The sequence below is a fragment of the Clupea harengus genome, chromosome 6 (assembly GCF_900700415.2).
Source record: "Clupea harengus chromosome 6, Ch_v2.0.2, whole genome shotgun sequence".
Classification (NCBI taxonomy): Eukaryota; Metazoa; Chordata; class Actinopteri; order Clupeiformes; family Clupeidae; genus Clupea; species Clupea harengus.
Window position 1 is genome coordinate 576964 of NC_045157.1, and position 19890 is coordinate 596853.

General features: G+C 41.0%; 1 pseudogene; it reads left to right on the plus strand.

Moving 5' to 3' along the window:
* The first annotated feature begins 9280 nt into the window (after positions 1-9280).
* LOC116220673 lies at positions 9281-10210 on the plus strand (annotated as a pseudogene).
* The last annotated feature ends 9680 nt before the right edge of the window (positions 10211-19890 follow it).

Here is a 19890-nt window from a genome sequence, read left to right on the forward strand (position 1 = left end):
TCTTTTTATTTCATTTTGTTATATTTCTTATGTAAAGTAGTATTTATTTATTGTTATTATTTATTGTGGTTCTATTGCTCGTAGCTTGACTATTCTCTTCCTTGTACGTCGCTTTGGACAAAAGCGTCTGCTAAATGACTACATTTAAATGTAAATGTAATGTGGGACTTTGATTTTCTCATGTCTGTCAAATGCTCCGACCAAATTAGATAAATCTGCAAACCCTGTGATGAGCCACTGATTGTTAGCACATGCAGCTGTCCTCTCAAACATCATGGCCACATATAGCCTCGTGTGTGTGTGTGTGTGAGTGTGTGTGTGTGTCTCTGTGTGTGCGCAGCTGTCCTCTCTAACATCATGGCCACATATAGCCTCTTGTGTGTCGTGCTAGCAGTTAGCCATACAGTCTTAGCATAGTGGGTTGAAAAAGTTCTCACTTTATTGCTGTTTTTTTGCACTTAAATAATATCTGCCGTTTTCAACTCAATGGTGATTGGCTACTTTTTCTGCATTGTTCTGACGTTGAATGAAATGTTTCATGAAAATGTCTTTCATGTGTTGTTATTGTTGTTGTTGTAGAGATTTTCACGTCTCAAGTCATTTAATTCTGAGGAAGCCGAACTACCCTATGCGTCCTCTAGGTGTTGCCACTGGTTCTGTGGTAAGTTGAATAGCGTGTAAAGGCAATCACTTTAAATAAATCTAAGTTTGTTACCGTCTCTTCACAGAATCACCATGTGGTTGATGCCTAGGCAACTGTGTGACAGTGACCTCAAACCACCATGGGCACTTCACTCTTTTCTGAGAAAACGTCACTGATGACGCTGAAATAAGTATGATGGCAACAAGGGTAGGGCCAGAACTCTGTTAAATACTTCGACACTTCCAATAATGACACACAAACATAAATGTTCTTTGCAATCATGGAACGCAACAACTCAAATATCACTGAAAATTATCTGAAAAACCAGCTAGGCAGTGGAGTGCTGGGGTTTTGCTTTCTGCTTGGAATACCTGGAAACATACTGGTTGTGATCGTCATTCTTCGCCACTTCAAGAGAGAAAACTTCACTATGCATTTGATGCTCAGCCTGGCAGTATCTGACATCCTCTGCCTGCTCACTGCTCCGCTGTTTATCTATAACCTGCTCTTCGGCTGGCACATTGGACGTGTGCTTTGCAAAACCGTCTACTTTCTCATCTACTTCAGTGGGTATGCCAGTGTGCTGACAGTCACACTGATTAGTGTTCATCGGTACGTGTTTGTTCTGTATCCCAGACAGTGGGCCAAGCTGGGCCGAAAAGGAGAGAGGGCTTTACTTCTGATCTTGTGGCTAGCAGCATGTATCTTTGGTCTGTCGGTTTCCACATTTGATGTGATACGGGTTGGATCCAGAGAGCTCTGCTGGAGAATACATCTGTCAGATGGAAAGAGGGTCGCCATACTTTTGACAGAGATTGTGTTGACCAGCATTCCGTTCTCCATCATCGCCACATCTTATTTTTGCCTCCACAAGAAAGTTAACCAACATGCCCTGTTCTCCAACCAGAGACTAACCAGGCTGATCACAAGCATTGTGGTGACTTTCCTCATCCTGTGGATCCCATGTCATGTTGTTACCATGATGGATGTTTTTGCCATCTCTATTAAAACACAAAATAGAGTTTTGTATGATAAACTAATAGCCATCAAAACAGTGAGTAGACCTGTTGCAACGAGCTTTGTTATCATCAACAGCTGTGTAAATCCACTCCTGTATGCGTTCAATTACCGCCGCCTCCGGGAAACTGCAGCAGAGAGAATGGGGGCGAACTGTGCCCCTTAAACAGGAAGTGTCTTAGTATAGACGTGACTGTAGCATCTTATCTTCATGTACACTTCAAATTTGGATCAAATTTTAACATCTTGGCTGTTTCATGTTAGAATGCTGTATAGTCTGTTCTTTGTCAACACATCTTTGCTAATGAGGCACTGTGTCAAGATTCCATGTACATCAACTGTGGCAAGGCTTACATCGCAAATTATGTCAATAAAATACATTACACTGAAAATGGTGTATATGAAATACATTACGCTGAAAATTGTTGTCTCGTGATTGTATGGCATACATATTCAGATGAGATTGATGTACAATAATTATGAAATGCTGGATAGAAAAAAATAGAAGGAGGGGGAGAATACACACACATACACACACACGTAACTATAAAGCTGTGAAGAAGTAATAATAAAAAAAAAATAGAAAATGCATTTCCTGAAGGAAATACAAGTGCATGAAATGCAAAAGTTAAGAAAGGAAGAAGAAAAGAAAGAAGAGTGAAAGAAGAAAGGAAAGAAGAGTAAAAGAAGGAAAGAAGAGTGGAAGAAGGAAAGAAGAAAAGAAAAAAGAGTTTCATGCACTGGTATTTCCTTCAGGAAATGCATTTTCTAGTTTTTATTTAATATCTTCAAAAGTATAAAGTTCAGAAAAATGAACGGTTAAAACGGTTCGAGCTGAATTAAGCGCAGAAGTTGGTAAAAAGAATAAGAATAAGAATGATAAGCCTAGGAATAACAATACAGGGCATTTCATGCACTGTAATAACAATACAGCATTTAATCATTGCTTACTTACAATAAAGTCAGAAAATGGGTTAGTAATAGAATAAGGCAATACACATCTCTCATGTCATGTGGTGATGTGGTTTAAGTGGTTACCTTGTCTAAAGCAAAATACACCAACATCTTATAAAATGTGTTAGTCAGTAAGTCAGTCTCTCTCTCAGGTAAAGGACACCACCGTCACAGCAGGAGGATTTCTTACTAATAACTCTGATTTAGATGTCAACAGAATGTTTAGCTGATTACCTCAGATTCACGTAATGGTTTCAAAGTCCTCAATGAGTTTGTTACACATTATTATCTTGTCTCCATGAGCCCAAGCTCCAAATCCTGGACAGATAAAATGTCGGCCTAAACTACTTGCTGTGGTAAGTGTGTGTGTGTGTGTGTGTGTGTGGTTGTTAGGGAGTGTGACCTGGCTCTTGAGCTAGTGCCCTTCTTGTTTAAAGTTAAAGTGGCATTATGCAGTAATTGTACTTCAGGATTAGGGTTAGGATAAGCAGTTTTACCTTAAAATAACAGCTTTAAAAAAATTGGGGCGCTACAATGATTTTTAATATGGAGAATCGCCTCCGTGCCATTGCCATACCAGGGTCCGTAGGCAAATTAATAGGTTATCTAGGTTTGCCTGAAGCCGTCCGGTTTTTACTGTCTGCCGAACTAGTAAGTAGCTTATTTGCCGTCTTGCTTTGTCTTGTGTTGCACTTGCTTGATGTTTGACTGTGTTAGGACAGTTGTTGACTAACTAGTTTGTCATAATGTCAAAGTCAGCAAATTTCAAGAGATTTCGTTAGTTTTAGCCGCTAGCATATCGTTAGCGATTAGCAATTGTTCCGTTATGCTACTTTAAATCTTTAACTACATGGACTGTGGTTGGGAACAATCAAGCCAACTGAACACAAAGGGGAAAGGATGAGCACGAGCACGAGCACAGACAGCAGGGAAGAGAGAGACAGTTCACAGAAAAGGCCCTACTCTCCCCCCACAGGTCTCCTCACATTACTTCCTGTTTCACTGAAGGGAAGAAAGCCTATTGGCTGCTGTTGTGACATCACTAGATAGATAGATAGATGGATACTTTATTAATCCCGAGGGAAATTTAGGTCATCCAGTAGCTTATACACTTAACTTAACTCACAAACATACATACACAAATCACAGTAGAAAAACAATACACATAGGGAGAACATGTTCACAGGGAGTGGGGTGTATACAGATATTATACAGATATTACAGTGTGCATTGATTGTGTCAGTGTTGATGTCCACGAGGAAAGTAGTGCAAAGAGTGCAGAGAGATAGTGTTCATGTGCTTGTGTGGATAGTGCAAAAATAGAGTGCTTGTGTGTGTGAGGATAGTGCAAAGTGATATAAATAGTACAGTCTGTGCAATGGGCTAGTATAGCCAGTAAAAAGATTGACAGTGGGATGGAAAAATAAAGAGGAGGGGAGACTGAGGTAGACTCATGCAGAGAAGTCCATCTCCCTCCCCTTCTGCGTGGCGTTGTAAAGTTGTATTGCCCTGGGTACAAAGGACTTCCTCAGCCTGTCCGATGAGCTGAGCATGACAGTGACAGGAGTCTGCCACTGAAAATGCTCCTCTGTCCGTTAAGAGTATTGTGTAGTGGGTGGTGGTCATTGTCCAAGATGGTCAGCAGCCTACTCAATGTCCTTTTCTCCGCCACTGATGTTAGGCAGTCCAGTTCCGTGCCAACAACAGCTCCTGCCTTTCTCACCAGCCTGTCTAGTCGCCCTGCATCCCTCTTCTTCATGCTGCCTCCCCAGCACACCACAGCATAAAAAAGGAGGCTGGCAACAACAGACTGGTAAAACATGCGCAGGAGTTTGTTGCAGACATTGAAAGACCTCAGCCTCCTCAGGAAGTAGAGCCGGCTCTGACCCTTCTTATAGATGGCATCTATGTTGGCTGACCAGTCCAGTTTACTGTCCAGATGAACTCCTAACTCCTCCACTAGTTACTAGCAGAGTGAACTCTGGAACAGGCTAAGGATCTGGATCATTACTGGGAGATTCACTCATTGTACACCAGGAAATACAAAGGCACTAAAGTTTATACAAATATATCTGTTTCCACCACACAAAACTCCTGAATGCAAAACAAACTTCTGAAAGAGACATTTTTAAATCTGTCAATAGGTAGTATCAATCTAACATCTGAATTCATGCACTAACATGCGTGTACAAATATTGTGCTTAATATTAAATTCAATTAAATAAATAATACATTAATCAAAATAAAATCGCTTTTAAAAGGCTACTGTGTCAGATAAATGTTAAAACAGAGAGTAAAAATATTCTCCTCAGAAGGAATGCTTGTTTTGCTTCAGAGGAGGCCCATGGAAAAACATGGAAAACGCAAAAACACCAGTTTTGGTACGAAGGGAACCATCTGGATTGCTAAGAACTGGGACGGGACAAATTAATCTCACTCGTATTGTCTGGCTTGGTCTAAACTGACATAACAACTGACATACCACATGGGTTAAACCTGGGCCAAATAACCCTTGTCAAGTAAGACACTTGTGTAAATGCGCCAGTGTGCATGCCAACATTTTTTTAAGTGTGTTTCCTGCCATGTGAGTGTGTAATGTTATCTTCACACAAAGCAGATACGTGATTTAGGCAGCAGGAATCTGAATGAATGCATTAGGCGTGTATCTGCTGGCCTGCAGTCAATTACACAGCTGAACATACTTGAACACTGCAACGCTTATTTTCAGTGGATTGTCAATATTAATGTTTATGGATGAAAAGGCCTTCAACACCACAAACTGAGGGGAAAATAAGAGAGTCTCATAAAATGAAAGCCTCCAAAAATGCTCCTGCAGCTGCACTGATACTGTTTTGTTCTTTCCTGTACTGTAAATCACTTGAAAGCATCTGATCAGATGGTATGTAGGGGTTAAGATGAATGATTCGGGATTTGAATACCATTGTGTGTACTGGGGACAGTGTTGGGAAAAGTTCACTTTCTACATGAACTAGTTCAGTTCATAGTTCACACATTTAAAAATGAACTAGTTCTGTCACGATTCGGAAGGCAGAGACCCAATCGCAGACCAGATGCAGGAATTGTTCAGGTTTATTTACAAAAGGTTAACAAAAATAAAGTCCAAAAGGCAAACACACAAAAGATCCGGGCAAAAACTAGAATTCCAAAATAACACAGAAGATCCCAACTAGGGTAAAAACCAGGAAGTGGCAGAGGGCAGGTGGGGGCGGAGTCTCAGGACAAAGACGGGAAACACATGGCCGGACAAGACAAACACAACAAGCACATGACAACATAAACAAACAGGAAAAAGCACATGTCAGGAATCAGGTAACACCAAAGGGAAACAGAGCAGGATCCTGACTAGTTCAGTTCATAGTTCATAATTCTATGAGGGGAAATAAGGGATGCCCCCTGAGCTTTTCCTGTGTCGCGTCCCTTATTGTTTCATTATGGGATGCAACTTTTTTATTATTATTATTATTATTATTATTATTATTATTATCATTATTATTATTATTCACTTTATTTTGTTTATTTATTACTATAAGGGATGGGTGGCAAGCCTAGTTAGACCACAGGTAATCTGGGGACATGGGTGAAACAATGAATTCTTAAAGTCAATATGTCTGCTGTCCTGCACGCATCTTGCATCTATAAGATCTTGTGCCTTCCATGAGATAAACACTAAGTAGTAGTAGTACAGTTTTAACATTTACGTTAAGAGTACTCCATCTGTCTTGTGCCATGACCTGCAAACAGGATACTGTGAAATGGACAGGTGGAAGATGACCAGAGGAAGGTAAGGCCAGGTGTAGGAACATTATTTAGCCCTCCTGCGTTTGGGGTGTTCAGGAGTGCATTTAGCATTACTATGACATGACCGTTGTTACATAATAAATAGACATTTCCCCCACGATCCCCTTTATCTCTTAGATCCCATGGTTGTGGCACATGGAGGCTTTCTGGAAGTGCACCAGCTGATCCGCTGATGTGCTGAAATACTAAACTAACGTTCTCAGCCTGTGGGTCAAATCAGCTGGCTCAGGCCATATGTGCAGCACAAACATAAAAATACCGCTAACCACCTCTAAGAATAAAGAACTTCCAGCACACAACCTGGATCCGTGCACGACACTTTTGAGTTTCGTGTTTGCGTCTGATGCTGACCACCGAAATCCACTACCCCTAAACGCTTAGGCCAAGAGGAAGATAAACACAAGCGTCTGCAGCCAGCCATCATTTCGTTCTATAAATACAATGACAATAAAGGCTTTTCTATTCTATTTCTATTTCTATTCATGTTTGTCCACCTCAAAACTGCTGACCTGATACGCAGAGATGAAGCTTCACTTCTCCTTAATAAGTGCAGGCGATCGCAGACAGCACTTTCAATATGACATTGTCTGGCCCAGCTTCCTCATAGCAAACCAAACTTTAAGTGCTGTGTTTGCTTGAGTTTAAATTAATAAAGCAATAAGAAATGCTAGGAAGGATCATTTCTCTAATTTGATATCTACAAATTCTAACAATTCCAGGGTCCTCTTTTCAACAATAGACAGCCTTATAAATCCTGCACCTAAAGTAGATGATAGTCTCTTTTCCACCTCCAAATGTGAGGAATTTGCAGCATTCTTCAGAGATAAGATAACAAACATTAGGAAGAATATTCCAAATGTCTTGTTTTCTGATCCCCTTCCACCATGCTGTAACAGTATGTATGTATGTAAGTATGAGCTTTTTTGCACTGGCTGATATAGAAATGCTGAGCAAAGTAGTGTCACAACTGAAGCCGTCTACATGCCCTCTTGATCCCCTTACCAAACAATTTTAGACCCATCTCCAACCTTCCCTTTTTAAGCAAAATCCTGGAAAAAATTGTCTTTAAACAGTTTTTAAACAATCATTTTCTAGATGCTAACTGTGCATATGACACCTTCCAATCTGGTTTTCGTTCCAATCATAGCACAGAAACGGCATTAGTCAAGGTTGTAAATAATCTCAGGATTAATGCTGACTCCAAAAAACTATCTGTCTTGGCCCTTCTGGATCTGAGCGCAGCCTTTGATACTGTTGATCACAATATCCTTAGACTTGAAAATTGGGTTGGCCTCACTGGTCCGGTCCTAAACTGGTTTAGGACCTATCTAACTGGCCGGGAATACTTTGTCGCCCTCGGAGACCACAGCTCAAAAAACATTTGTATGACCTGTGGGGTCCCTCAAGGATCCATTTTAGGGCCCTTACTTTTCAGTCTATACATGCTACCCCTTGGTAGTGTAATTAGGAGGCACAACATCGACTATCATAGCTATGCAGATGACACCCAGCTCTATATTTCTGTAACACCCAACAACTACAGCTCTATTGATTGTTTGGTAAATTGCATTTCTGATATAAATGTATGGATGTCACAAAACTTTCTCCAGCTAAACCAAGATAAAACAGAGGTATTAGTCATTGGTGAAAAAAACGAAAGAGAGAAACTATCTGCACACTTAAAAACACTAGCACTTAACACCAAGCACCAAGCCAGAAACCTAGGCGTCATATTTGTCTCAGATCTCAATTTTGAAACCCATATCAAAAATATAATTAAAACATATTTTTATCACTTAAACATTGCTAAGGTGCAACCGTTTCTCGCTCAGGCTGACACCGAAAGACTGATGCACGCGTTTATCACGAGCAGGCTAGACTACTGTATAACTCGCTTTTGTCTGGTCTACCAAAAAAAGCCATTAGTCAACTACAAACAATACAGAATGCAGCAGCGCGAGTCCTCACTAAAACAAGACGGAGAGCGCACATCACACCAGTATTAAAATCACTGCACTGGCTACCTGTTAGTTTTAGAATAGATTTCAAGGTTCTCTTACTACTCTATAAATCACTCCATAGTCATGCACCTGAATATATAACAGACATGCTCTCAAGGTACACACCCAGTAGATCCCTGAGGTCCTCCGGCACTGAACTTCTAACAGTTCCAAAAGCCAGGACAAAGAGACATGGGGAAGCAGCTTTTAGTTTCTATGCCTCCAACCTTTGGAACACTGCCAGAATACCTAAGAATGGCTGTGGAAGAAGGAAAGAAGAAAGGAAAGAAGAGTGGAAGAAAGAAAAAAGAAAGGATAGAAGAGTGAACAGGAGTGGCTATGGATAAAGAGATAAAGAGAGAGTGAAGAAGGAAAATATTGAAAGGAGAGAAAAATGGAGTGAAGCAGAGAGATGGAGTGTGAGAGAAAGTAGACTGAGAGAGATACAGAGAAAGGTGGAGAGAAAAAAAAGTAGAGTATGGAAGGTGTTAATATTCCTAGTTATACAGTTGAATGGAGAGGGACAGAGAGAGAAGAGGAGCCTTGGAACCTTGGCGCAGGTGTCAGTGAAGCACAGGTGCAAGCCAGTTTAATGACTATTATGATGTCATAATGGCCCAATGTAAGTCAATGGGAGAAATTGTATTAGTTTTTCTTTAATATATCTTTCCTTCTTTCACTCTTCTTTCCTTCTTCCACTCTTCTTTCTTTTCTTCTTTCTTTCTTAACTTTTGCATTTCATGCACTGGTATTTCCTCCAGGAAATGCATTTTCTAGTTTTTATTTAATATCTTCAAAAGTATAAAGTTCGAGACACCAGTGGTTTTAGAAGTGACAGGCTTGGCCAAAGAGGGACGTTTGAAGCCAGTCTTGTATTGATGTTCTGATCGCAGTAACAATGGGGAAGATTGAATGGGCGATGTGGGCAAATGAGCAAGCCCTGGCGGCTGGATTCATTTTTACCTAACTGGTGGCATTGTGGGGGTGGCAGGTCAATTCAGAGGTTGGGAGTTCGCCGCTTTTGGAGTAGCTGCAGGGGGCTTTTGTGTGCCTTTTGGAATACCCTCGGGGTAAAAGGAGTAAGGCACACAGTATGGAGAGAACGGGCCAATATTGCTTCACAATGTGTGTTAAAGCCTTTGGTGTGTGTGTGTGTGTCTGCACGTGTGTGTGTGTGTGTCTACGGGCCAATATTGCTTCACAATGTGTGTTAAAGCCTTTGGACCCCTGACAAGGAACTATTATTTCAGGGCATTTCTCCATGCTGCACTTTGTCTTCCTGGTGGTTTCATGCAGATACACATACACACACACGTGTAGACACATACACACACACGTGCAGACACATACACACACACGTGCAGACACATACACACACACGTGCAGACACATACACACACACGTGTAGACACATACACACAGGACTGAATCTCGTGCACCAGTTGGAGAGAGAGTGTCAAGAGACCCCCTCAGAACCCTCCTCCCCGGCCACCCGTAGAGCTCCGCAGGAAACGGATGGATGGAGGACCTACCTGGAGGGGGCGGCGTACGTCAACCCCATATCTGTCACTGCTAATGAGTACTAACCATTGCTGTCCTGTCATCGAAGAGCTGCTCTGTTCGAATGAATGGCATTAATAAGGAAATATAGCTTGACATAAACAGTTGGAGGAAGATTGAACTGTGCCTTACATCAACAACCAACCCATGGCTTCTGCTGGAGAGAAGTAAAAAAAGTTGACGTCATTTTGAAAGAGTCTTGTAGGCATTCGGGTGATCTGTGCAAAGCCTATTTTCTAGGCTGATTGTATTGTGTACATGGCAATTAAGAACAACCACTTCCCTATTCTCCTCTTCCCTGTTTTACACGGTGCCTTTAAAATTATTTTAGTTTTCTATACACTCTTTAAAAGTAAATTCAGTTTGGTACCTAATGATTCTTGTGAGTTCTAGTTTAAGTGGAGAAGGTGACGGAAGCTTCTAGATGATCTCCACATTTAGAATCACAATACAGTTTACTTGTGTCCTGCCATCAATACACATTACCTGCTTTACTTGATGACTTAACAGATAGCAGTTGTAGTTTGTACTTGGGTTCGGATGTCTGTATGAACATTTACATTTACATTTAGTCATTTAGCAGACGCTTTTGTCCAAAGCGACGTACAAGGGAGAGAATAGTCAAGCTACGAACATGTGCTCCCAGGGGCTTTAAAGATCATTCCAATGTTACTGTTTTAGGTATTCCATTTGTACTGTATTGTCTCTCATTCTGTTTAAATGGTGTAGAAAAAGTGTGTATTTTTTTTTTTTCTAGGGTATAAATACATAAAAATACATAAATGATCCTTGAGAATAAACCACCATTAAGGTCCCAGTCTGAAATGTAAGTGAGTGTTGTAAATCACTCCTTAATATTTTCTTTATATGTTTCTGTACCAGCAGTGTGAGAGAGGAAGAGTGTTCTTGTATTTCAACATCTTAGAATTTTTTCTGCAGTATATTTATGACTCAGAGCTTGTGGGATTTCAAACATGTGCTTCCTCTTTTATGGGCTATTGAAATAGACACTGTGGCAACTTGGGGAAACTCTTGTTAAGAATAGCCTACGTTGGCCCTAAACAATTGAAAGTGAACTAACTGGGTCTGTCCTCATAACGTTTTTTTTATAATGTAAAAAGTCCTGCTTTACCGGATTAGCTGACCTTTCGAAAAAGGAATGTTCGGAGAGAAAACAAAGTTACTTTCCCATTGAATGCCGTCTGTGCAGAACTAACAGTTTCCTAATCTCTCAGATTGTTCTGTCCCTTCACATTGACTCTGGATCCTTATTTTTTTTTATATAGCATCTTTGCTTTACCTTTGTTAATCTTCTGGAAAGTGCTAGTGCATCTTATCAGCATGATTGTTTGTAAAAACTTTTGTGTTAATTCTGGTAGGCCAGAAAGTAGACCAACCTTCAACACTGATGCTCATTGGATAACATTTGGGATGGCGGCCTCTATATATGGACTTGATAGAACAATTACAGGTGTTGAATAAAAATGTATCATTACCTAAAGAAAAAAAAAAATATAATAAAGTTCAGAAAAATGAACGGTTAAAACGGTTCGAGCTGAATTAAGTGCAGAAGTTGGTAAAAAGAATAATAATAAGATGTAAGTCAATGGGAACATTTGTATTAGTTTTTCTTTAATATCTTAAAAAGTATAAAGTTCAGAAAAATAAAAAAATACATAGCACAGGTGTCCTTTACAAGACCTACGCGACAAAGTTTGAACAAAGTTTCTACATTAAGCGGTTCGAACTGAATTAAGCGCAGAAAAAGGTAAAAAGAATAATAAGAATAAGAAAAGTTTGGATAACAATACAGGGCATTTTATGCACTGTAATAAGAAGTATAAGAAGTAATAACATCTACAGTGAGCCATCATACAACTGACTTCCTGCCTTTACGCACTGAACACAGGAAAACAGTACACTGTCAACTCAAAGACCAGAGAGACACACACCAGCAAGACGTGTGGGAGAAAAGGATAAACAAAAACGAAATGTCAGATCTTGATGTCATTAACTCAGGTTTTTTCACAAAGATGATGATGATGATAATGATGATGCTATTATTCCTATGCTATAGACTCCTAATTAACGGTTGATGTGTAAAAGATGAATACATAACTTAGTTCCTTATCTGCATCTGTATCTCAGCTTCTGAAGGTTGTAGACACTTGAATTTGGTCACAAAATGACCGGAATACGCATGTTTATATATGCAATATGAAGGTTTCAAAGCTCTAAAACCTTTCCTTTTTGAGATCTTTTTTTTAATATTAGCGTTGGGCGCAAAAAGTACTCCAGTAGCAGGCTCAAGTTGAGTATGCATTATGAGCGGCAGAACTTTTCTCAACGGTTTCTGGCTAATTTGACCCTGAGGAACAAAACTAGGGTGCTGTCGTTTACTGTAACCCGAGCGAACATCGAGATTTTGCCACGCCCTTTTAGCACGCGTGCAGAACTTGTGCCGCTCATAATGCATACTCAACTTGAGCCTGCTACTCCAGTACTGTGTGATATACCTTAACGTAATGTGGAATATAGAGCTATCTATAATAACACCTGAAAACAAAGATGGAAAGAAAATGAAGCAACAGAATCAAAATGTTTGTATATTAGTCAGATACTGAGACAAATCAACTTTCTTGTTCTGTAGTCACACGACCCACCAGCCATGTCATGAGCGGAATGAAGAGCAGGTGTCCCTGCAGCGCCACCTGCTGTTTTGGTGCCCTCTGCATCTCATACAAGTGTTTACATAAACAAGTGTTTACATTTGACACTCCTACAAGTGTTTACATTTGACACTGGTACTCCAACTGTGCCAAAAAATCACCTGATCCACAAATGTTGTGATTGCTGTGTACTTATGCACATGTAAAACCAATTATACAGACATAGAAAACATGTTTTATTTATTTCCATTCTTTGTATACATTTGTGGAATCTGTCCTTTATTTTTTGTGAGTATTTCCTATTTTGATAGATGTGTTTTGCATTTTCAAAGCAAATTTGTATTTGTGTGAGGTGTGCATGTGTGTGTGTAATTGTATAACACGGAGTGCATATAAGCAAATCATTGGATAAATCCTGTAAAAAAAAAATTGTCACTAAATTGATCCCATACGCATCTTTTAGCATTGGACTTGGCCTTCTTAGTTGTTAAAGTGGCATTATGTAGGAATTGCTAATCGCTAACGAGATGCTAGCGGCTAAACCTAGCGAAACCTCTTGAAATGTGCTTACTTTGACACTTTGACAAACTAGTGAGTCAACAACTTTCCTAACACAGTCAAACATCAAGCAAGTGCAACACAAGACAAAGCAAGACGGCAAATAAGCTACTTACTAGTTCGGCAGACAGTAGTAACCGGGGGGCTTCAGGAAAACCAGACCCTGGTATGGCAATGGCACGGAGGCGATTCTCCATATTAAACGTCATTGTAGCGCCCCAATTTTTTTAAGCTGTTATTTTAAGGTAAAACTGCTAATCCTAACACTGAAGTAAAATTCCTACATAATGCCACTTTAACTTTAAACATGAAGGGCACTAGCTCATGAGCCAGGTTTCACCACAGCAAGTAGTTTAGGCCGACATTTTATCTGTCCAGGATTTGGAGCTTGGGCTCATGGAGACAAGATAATAATGTGTAACAAACTCATTGAGGACTTTGAAACCATTATGTGAATCTGAGGTAATCAGCTAAAAATTCTGTTGACATCTAAATCAGAGTTATTAGTAAGAAATCCTCCTGCTGTGACGGTGGTGTCCTTTACCTGAGAGAGAGACTGCCTTACTGACTAACACATTTTATAAGATGTTGGTGTATTTTGCTTTAGACAAGGTAACCACTTAAACCACATCACCACATGACATGAGAGATGTTTATTGCCTTATTCTATTACTAACCCATTTTCTGACTACGTTGTTAGTAAGCAATGATTAAATGTTGTATTGTTATTACAGTGTATGAAATGCCCTGTATTGTTATTCCTAGGCTTCTTATACTTCTTCTTATTATTATTACAGTGCATGAAATGCCCTGTATTGATATTCCTAGGCTTCTTATAACTATTCTTCTTCTTATTACAGTGCATGAAATGCCCTGTATTGTTATTCCTAGGTTTATTATTCTTATTCTTTTTACCAACTTCTGCGCTTAATTCAGCTCGAACCGTTTTAACCGTTCATTTTTCTGAACTTTATACTTTTGAAGATTAAATAAAATTAAATCAAATAAAAACTAGAAAATGCATTTCCTGAGGGAAATACCAGTGCATGAAACTCTTCTTTCTTTTCTTCTTTCCTTCTTCCACTCTTCTTTCCTTCTTTTACTCTTCTTTCCTTTCTTAACTTTTGCATTTCATGCACTGGTATTTCCTTCAGGAAATGCATTTTCTAGTTTTTTGTATTACTTCTTCACAGCTTTATAGTTACATGTGTGTGTGTGTGGTGTGTGTGTGTGGTGAGTGTGTGTGTATGTGTGTGTATTCTCCCCCTCCTTCTCTATTCATGCATATCTTTTCTATCCAGCATTTCATAATTATTGTACATCAATCTCATCTGATAATGTATGCCATACAATCACAAGACAACAATTTTCAGCGTAATGTATTTCATATACACCATTTTCAGTGTAATGTATTTTATTTACTTAATTTGCGACGTAAGCCTTGCCACAGTTGATATACATGGAATCTTGACACAGTGCCTCAATAGCAAAGATGTGTTGACAAAGAACAGACTAGACAGCATTCTAACATGAAACAGCCAAGATGTTAAAATTTGAAGTGTACATGAAGATAAGATGCTACAGTCACGTCGATCCCATGTCACTTCCTGTTTAAGGGGCACTGTTCGACCCCATGTTCTCTGCTGCAGTTTCCCGGAGGCGGCGGTAATTGAACGCATACAGGAGTGGATTTACACAGCTGTTGATGAAAATAAAGCTTGTTGCAACAGGTCTACTCACTGTTTTGATGGCTAGTAGTTTATCATACAAAACTCTATTTTGTGTTTTAATAGAGATGGCAAAAACATCCATCATGGTAACAACATGACATGGGATCCACAGGATGAGGAAAGTCACCACAATGCTTGTGATCAGCCTGGTTAGTCTCCGGTTGGAGAACAGGGCATGTTGGTTAACTTTCTTGTGGAGGCAAAAATAAGATGTGACGATGATGGAGAACGGAATGCTGGTCAACACAATCTCTGTCAAAAGTACGGCGACCCTCTTTCCATCTGACAGACGTATTCTCCAGCAGAGCTCTCTGGATCCAACCCGTATCACATCAAATGTGGTAACACTCAGACCAAAGATACATGCTGCTAGCCACAAGATCAGAAGTAAAGCCCTCTCTCCTTTTCGGCCCAACTTGGCCCACTGTCTGGGATACAGAACAAACACGTACCGATGAACACTAATCAGTGTGACTGTCAGCACACTGGCGTACAAACTGCAGTAGACGAGAAAGTAGACGGTTTTGCAAAACACACGTCCAATGTGCCAGCCGAAGAGCAGGTTATAGACAAACAGCGGAGCAGTGAGCAGGCAGAGGATGTCAGATACTGCCAGGTTGAGCATCAAATGCATGGTGAAGTTTTCTCTCTTGAAGTGGCGAAGAATGACGATCACAACCAGTATGTTTCCAGGTATTCCAAGCAGAGAGCTAAACCCCAGCACTCCACTGCCTAGCTGGTTTTTCAGATAATTTTCAGTGATGTTTGAGTTGTTGTGTTGCATGATTGCAAAGAACATTTATGTTTGTGTGTCATTATAGGAAGTGGGGAAGTATTTAACAGAGTTCTGGCCCTACCCTTGTTGCCATCATACTTATTACAGCGTCCTCAGTGACGTTTTTTCAAGAACCCACCCCAAAATGTAACCTTGCTTCTTAGTGCTTGCTTGTGTGTAGTGTATACATGTATAAATGAGGTCAAAGGAGGGAATGTAAGATAAATTCAGTTTAGTATGAATTTATTAACAGCTTACTTCTATAAACAATGTATATGCCTATATTAACCAGTATAACTGAATGCAGTTGGAACACAGTGTTCAGACTAGGAATTAGAATGCATTCTCTCAGTGTGGGTGATGGAGCTCTTGTGAGCCAGACACTGAATTTTGTGTAACCTTATTAAACCTTAAACCAAGTGCTTCGTGTGGCGGTCTTTACTCTGATTCTCTGAAACCAACACGCATTTAAGGTTATTAACACCTTGTTGCCATCATGCTTATTTCAGCGTCATCAGTGACGTTTTCTCAGAAAAGAGCTGAAGTAAAATGCTGTTTGCATACTGCAGTGCCCATGGTGGTTTGAGGTCACTGACACACAGTTGCCTAGGCATCAACCACATGGTGATTCTGTGAAGAGACGGTAACAAACAGCAGATTTATTTAAAGTGATTGCCTTTACACCCTATTCAACTTACCACAGAACCAGTGGCAACACCTAGAGGACGCATGGGGTAGTTCAGCTTCCTCAGAATTAAATGACTTGAGACGTGAAAATCTCTACAACAATAACAATAGCAATAACAATAACAACACATGAAAGACATTTACATGAAACATTTCATTCAACGTCAGAACATTGCAGAAAAAGTAGCCAATCACCATTGAGTTGAAAAGAAACCAACGGCAGATATTATTTAAGTGCAAAAAAACAGCAATAAAGTGAGAACTTTTCCAACCCAACACTATGCTAAGACTGCATGGCTAACTGCTAGCACGACACAAGAGAGGCTATATGTGGCCATGATGTTAGAGAGGACAGCTGCGCACCCACAGAGACACACGCACACACACACACACTCATGTCACTTGTTTGTCGCATTATTTGAGACCAGTGAGAAGGACCTCAGAGTAACACAGTGACAGGCTCAGGTACAGACATGAAACACACACACCACCGCTGGCTTTGACAGGCTCAGGATGGAGTCGCTGAGGAGGCCATGGGCACACAAAGCACACACACACACACACACACACACTCTCTCACATACACACACACACACACACACACAGCACACACCAAACTGGACAACCATGAGGCTGAACAAGAGACAAGGAGCAGACAATGGACAGCAGGTGATGGTAGGCAGGTGATGGTGGGCTGGAAAGCACCAGACTAAAGAATGCATAAACAAGACTTCAAGCCTAAATATACACATAGTAGGCAGTCCCATGGAGCCCACAGCGCCCTCTGGTGGTGGTGGGCTGGAAAGCACCAGAACCTCATGAGAAAGAGGCCTCAATGTAATTATAGTGTTTTGTTTGTTTGTCTGCCGTAGTGAAGCATGACAGTTTTAGTAGGGAAGATCCAACAAATTCCTTTCTCCTGCAATCATGCAACGCACAGAGATGGAGTGAGATATAGTGAGCTAATCTTATGCCTTCACCCCTGTGTGTGAGTAGCTGAAAGACTGAAAATTGTGTGTTTGTAAATTTGTGTGTGTGTGTGTGTGTGTGTGTGTGTATGTGTGAAACAAATAAATGTGAGCGAGTGCCAGGGAGGGAAGCATGGGTAGCTCCCTGTATACTGGGCACCTAAGCAGGTATGACCAATGACTCAATAACCTCTCCCTGCAGTAACCCCTGTAGGCCTAGAGGGGGCGCAGGAGAGCAGGTATAGGAGAGCAGGTATGACCAATGAATCAATAACCTCTCCCTGCAGTAACCCCTGTAGGCCTAGAGGGGGCGCAGGAGAGCAGGTATAGGAGAGCAGGTATGACCAATGACTCAATAACCTCTCCCTGCAGTAACCCCTGTAGGCCTAGAGGGGGCGCAGGAGAGCAGGTATGACCAATGACTCAATAACCTCTCCCTGCAGTAACCCCTGTAGGACTACAGGGGGCGCAGGAGGGCAAAACAATGACTTACATTTAAATGCTTCTCACATATTGATAGGTGAAAATTCACCCTAGTTACCTCAGGACTCCGGAGCTGCATATAAGTATATTTATTAGACAAACAACAAATGCAATCGGGCTCACTCCCAGCACAAGGCTGAAAGTGAAGCAATGATAAACACATCGCACAAGGTTTATATAGACAGAAGATGCTCTTGTACATATGCAAACTAAGTGGCACCTAATATTCTAAGTTACACACTCGCAGAAAAGCCATTTCATAAGCACATGGTTCATACAAGGAATATATTAATACAAGGCACTTGATTATTATATTCTTAAGTCATTAACAGTGTTTGGAAATTATCTCCATAAAAAAGAGGGTTTGATTCAACCCTGGGGGTTGGGGCGCCTCACCTGTTTAGCTAGATTTGTGTAAAGTAGGGGGGTGGTGTCAGGTCAGCTCAGCACCTCCCTCACATACACTGCACACACTTCAGGCGGCCAACAGACATATCCTGAAGCCCACCTCACCCAATCTAAGAAGCCGGTATTAGCCCGAGCTGCTAAACAGTGGACAACTTGCTCATTCCCATGAACATTGAGGCATTTCCCAAAATCAGCTCACCAATAAAAGACAGTCTTGAATTCAAAGTGATCACAACTTTTAGTGTGGACGGAAGGGCTAAACGGAGAAATATTTATGAGTTTCTATATTTACCCGGGTTAGTTGCTGTAACCTCGTCAATCAAAAGCTCGCTATTAACTATAATGGGCAGGGTTAGGCGCTGATTACGCTGGTAAGGAGTCGACACATTCAGACAAGGTTCTTGTTTGATAAATACGATGCAAAATACTGTGCGCTATATGCAGTTTGGCAAAGGCGCTGATTGCGCTGCGGTCGCAACGTTAGTAAATGAGGCCCTGGGTGTGGAGGACCCAGATCCTGTCCCACTCAGTTCCCCCTAGTGTTTGAATAATGGGGTGACCTTGAATTATATAGTTCATCCTAATTAAATACCGCTAATATCAACCTTTTGTCTGCATTTGCCATTGTCCCACCGTTCCTACCACATCTACCGGCATCAAAACAGGAAGGAAGTGGCAAAGTAGTAAAACCCGCCTCTTGCTTGATCTGACACATCTAGTCTATCCCTTGCCCAAAGGTCCAGCAGGAAAGCATGCAGTTGATCAACCCAGTTGTCAATCAGAACACAGCAGATGGAAAATAGCTGGTATAGTTGGGTGCATAGGGACACATGGCAGCTATTCCATAGCCTGGGGCAGGTAGAGGGAATGACAGGTGTGTTTACCTGCTCTTCCCATGACCACATACCATAAGATGAAGGCATGGCCTCGTTTTCAATGGGCTTCAAATCCGTACCTAGGTGCATAGGGACACATGGTAGCTATTGTTTTAAGGACCAGCGCAGCAGAGCAAGATCTTAGACAGCATTATGGAGCACTGCTTTGCATACGGTCATCCATCTGATGTGAGTCTTCTGTGCTTTGACGCAGGCTTTGAAATGCAAAAGCATAAAGGAAAGGGTTGGGTTGGGTGCATAGGGACACATGGCAGGAAGGTAGAGTGCAGTGGAGTAGCCTACCTGATCAGGTGCAGTGGAGTAGCCTACCTGATCATGTGCAGTGGAGTAGCCTACCTGATCATGTGCAGTGGAGTAGCCTACCTGATCGTGTGCAGTGGAGTAGCCAGTGGCAGGAAGGGAAAGGGCCCAATATACAATCTGCTGATTAGCCACCCTGTGTCAGACTCAGGGTGAGTGTTCAGAGAACTAAAGTCTGTGTCAGACTCAGGGGGAGTGTTTAGAGAACTAAAGTCTGTGTGAGACTCAGGGGGAGTTTTAGAGAACTAAAGTCTGTGTCAGACTCAGGCTGAGTGTTTAGAGAACTAAAGCCTGGGCAAATGAGATCTACTTGAATTAATGACCTTTCAGGCTTGGCCAGTTATATGATGTTTGGGAGTTGCCAAGAATTAGTGAGTCAATAAATATATTAGTTAATTTAATCTTATGTGTTGGCTACATAAG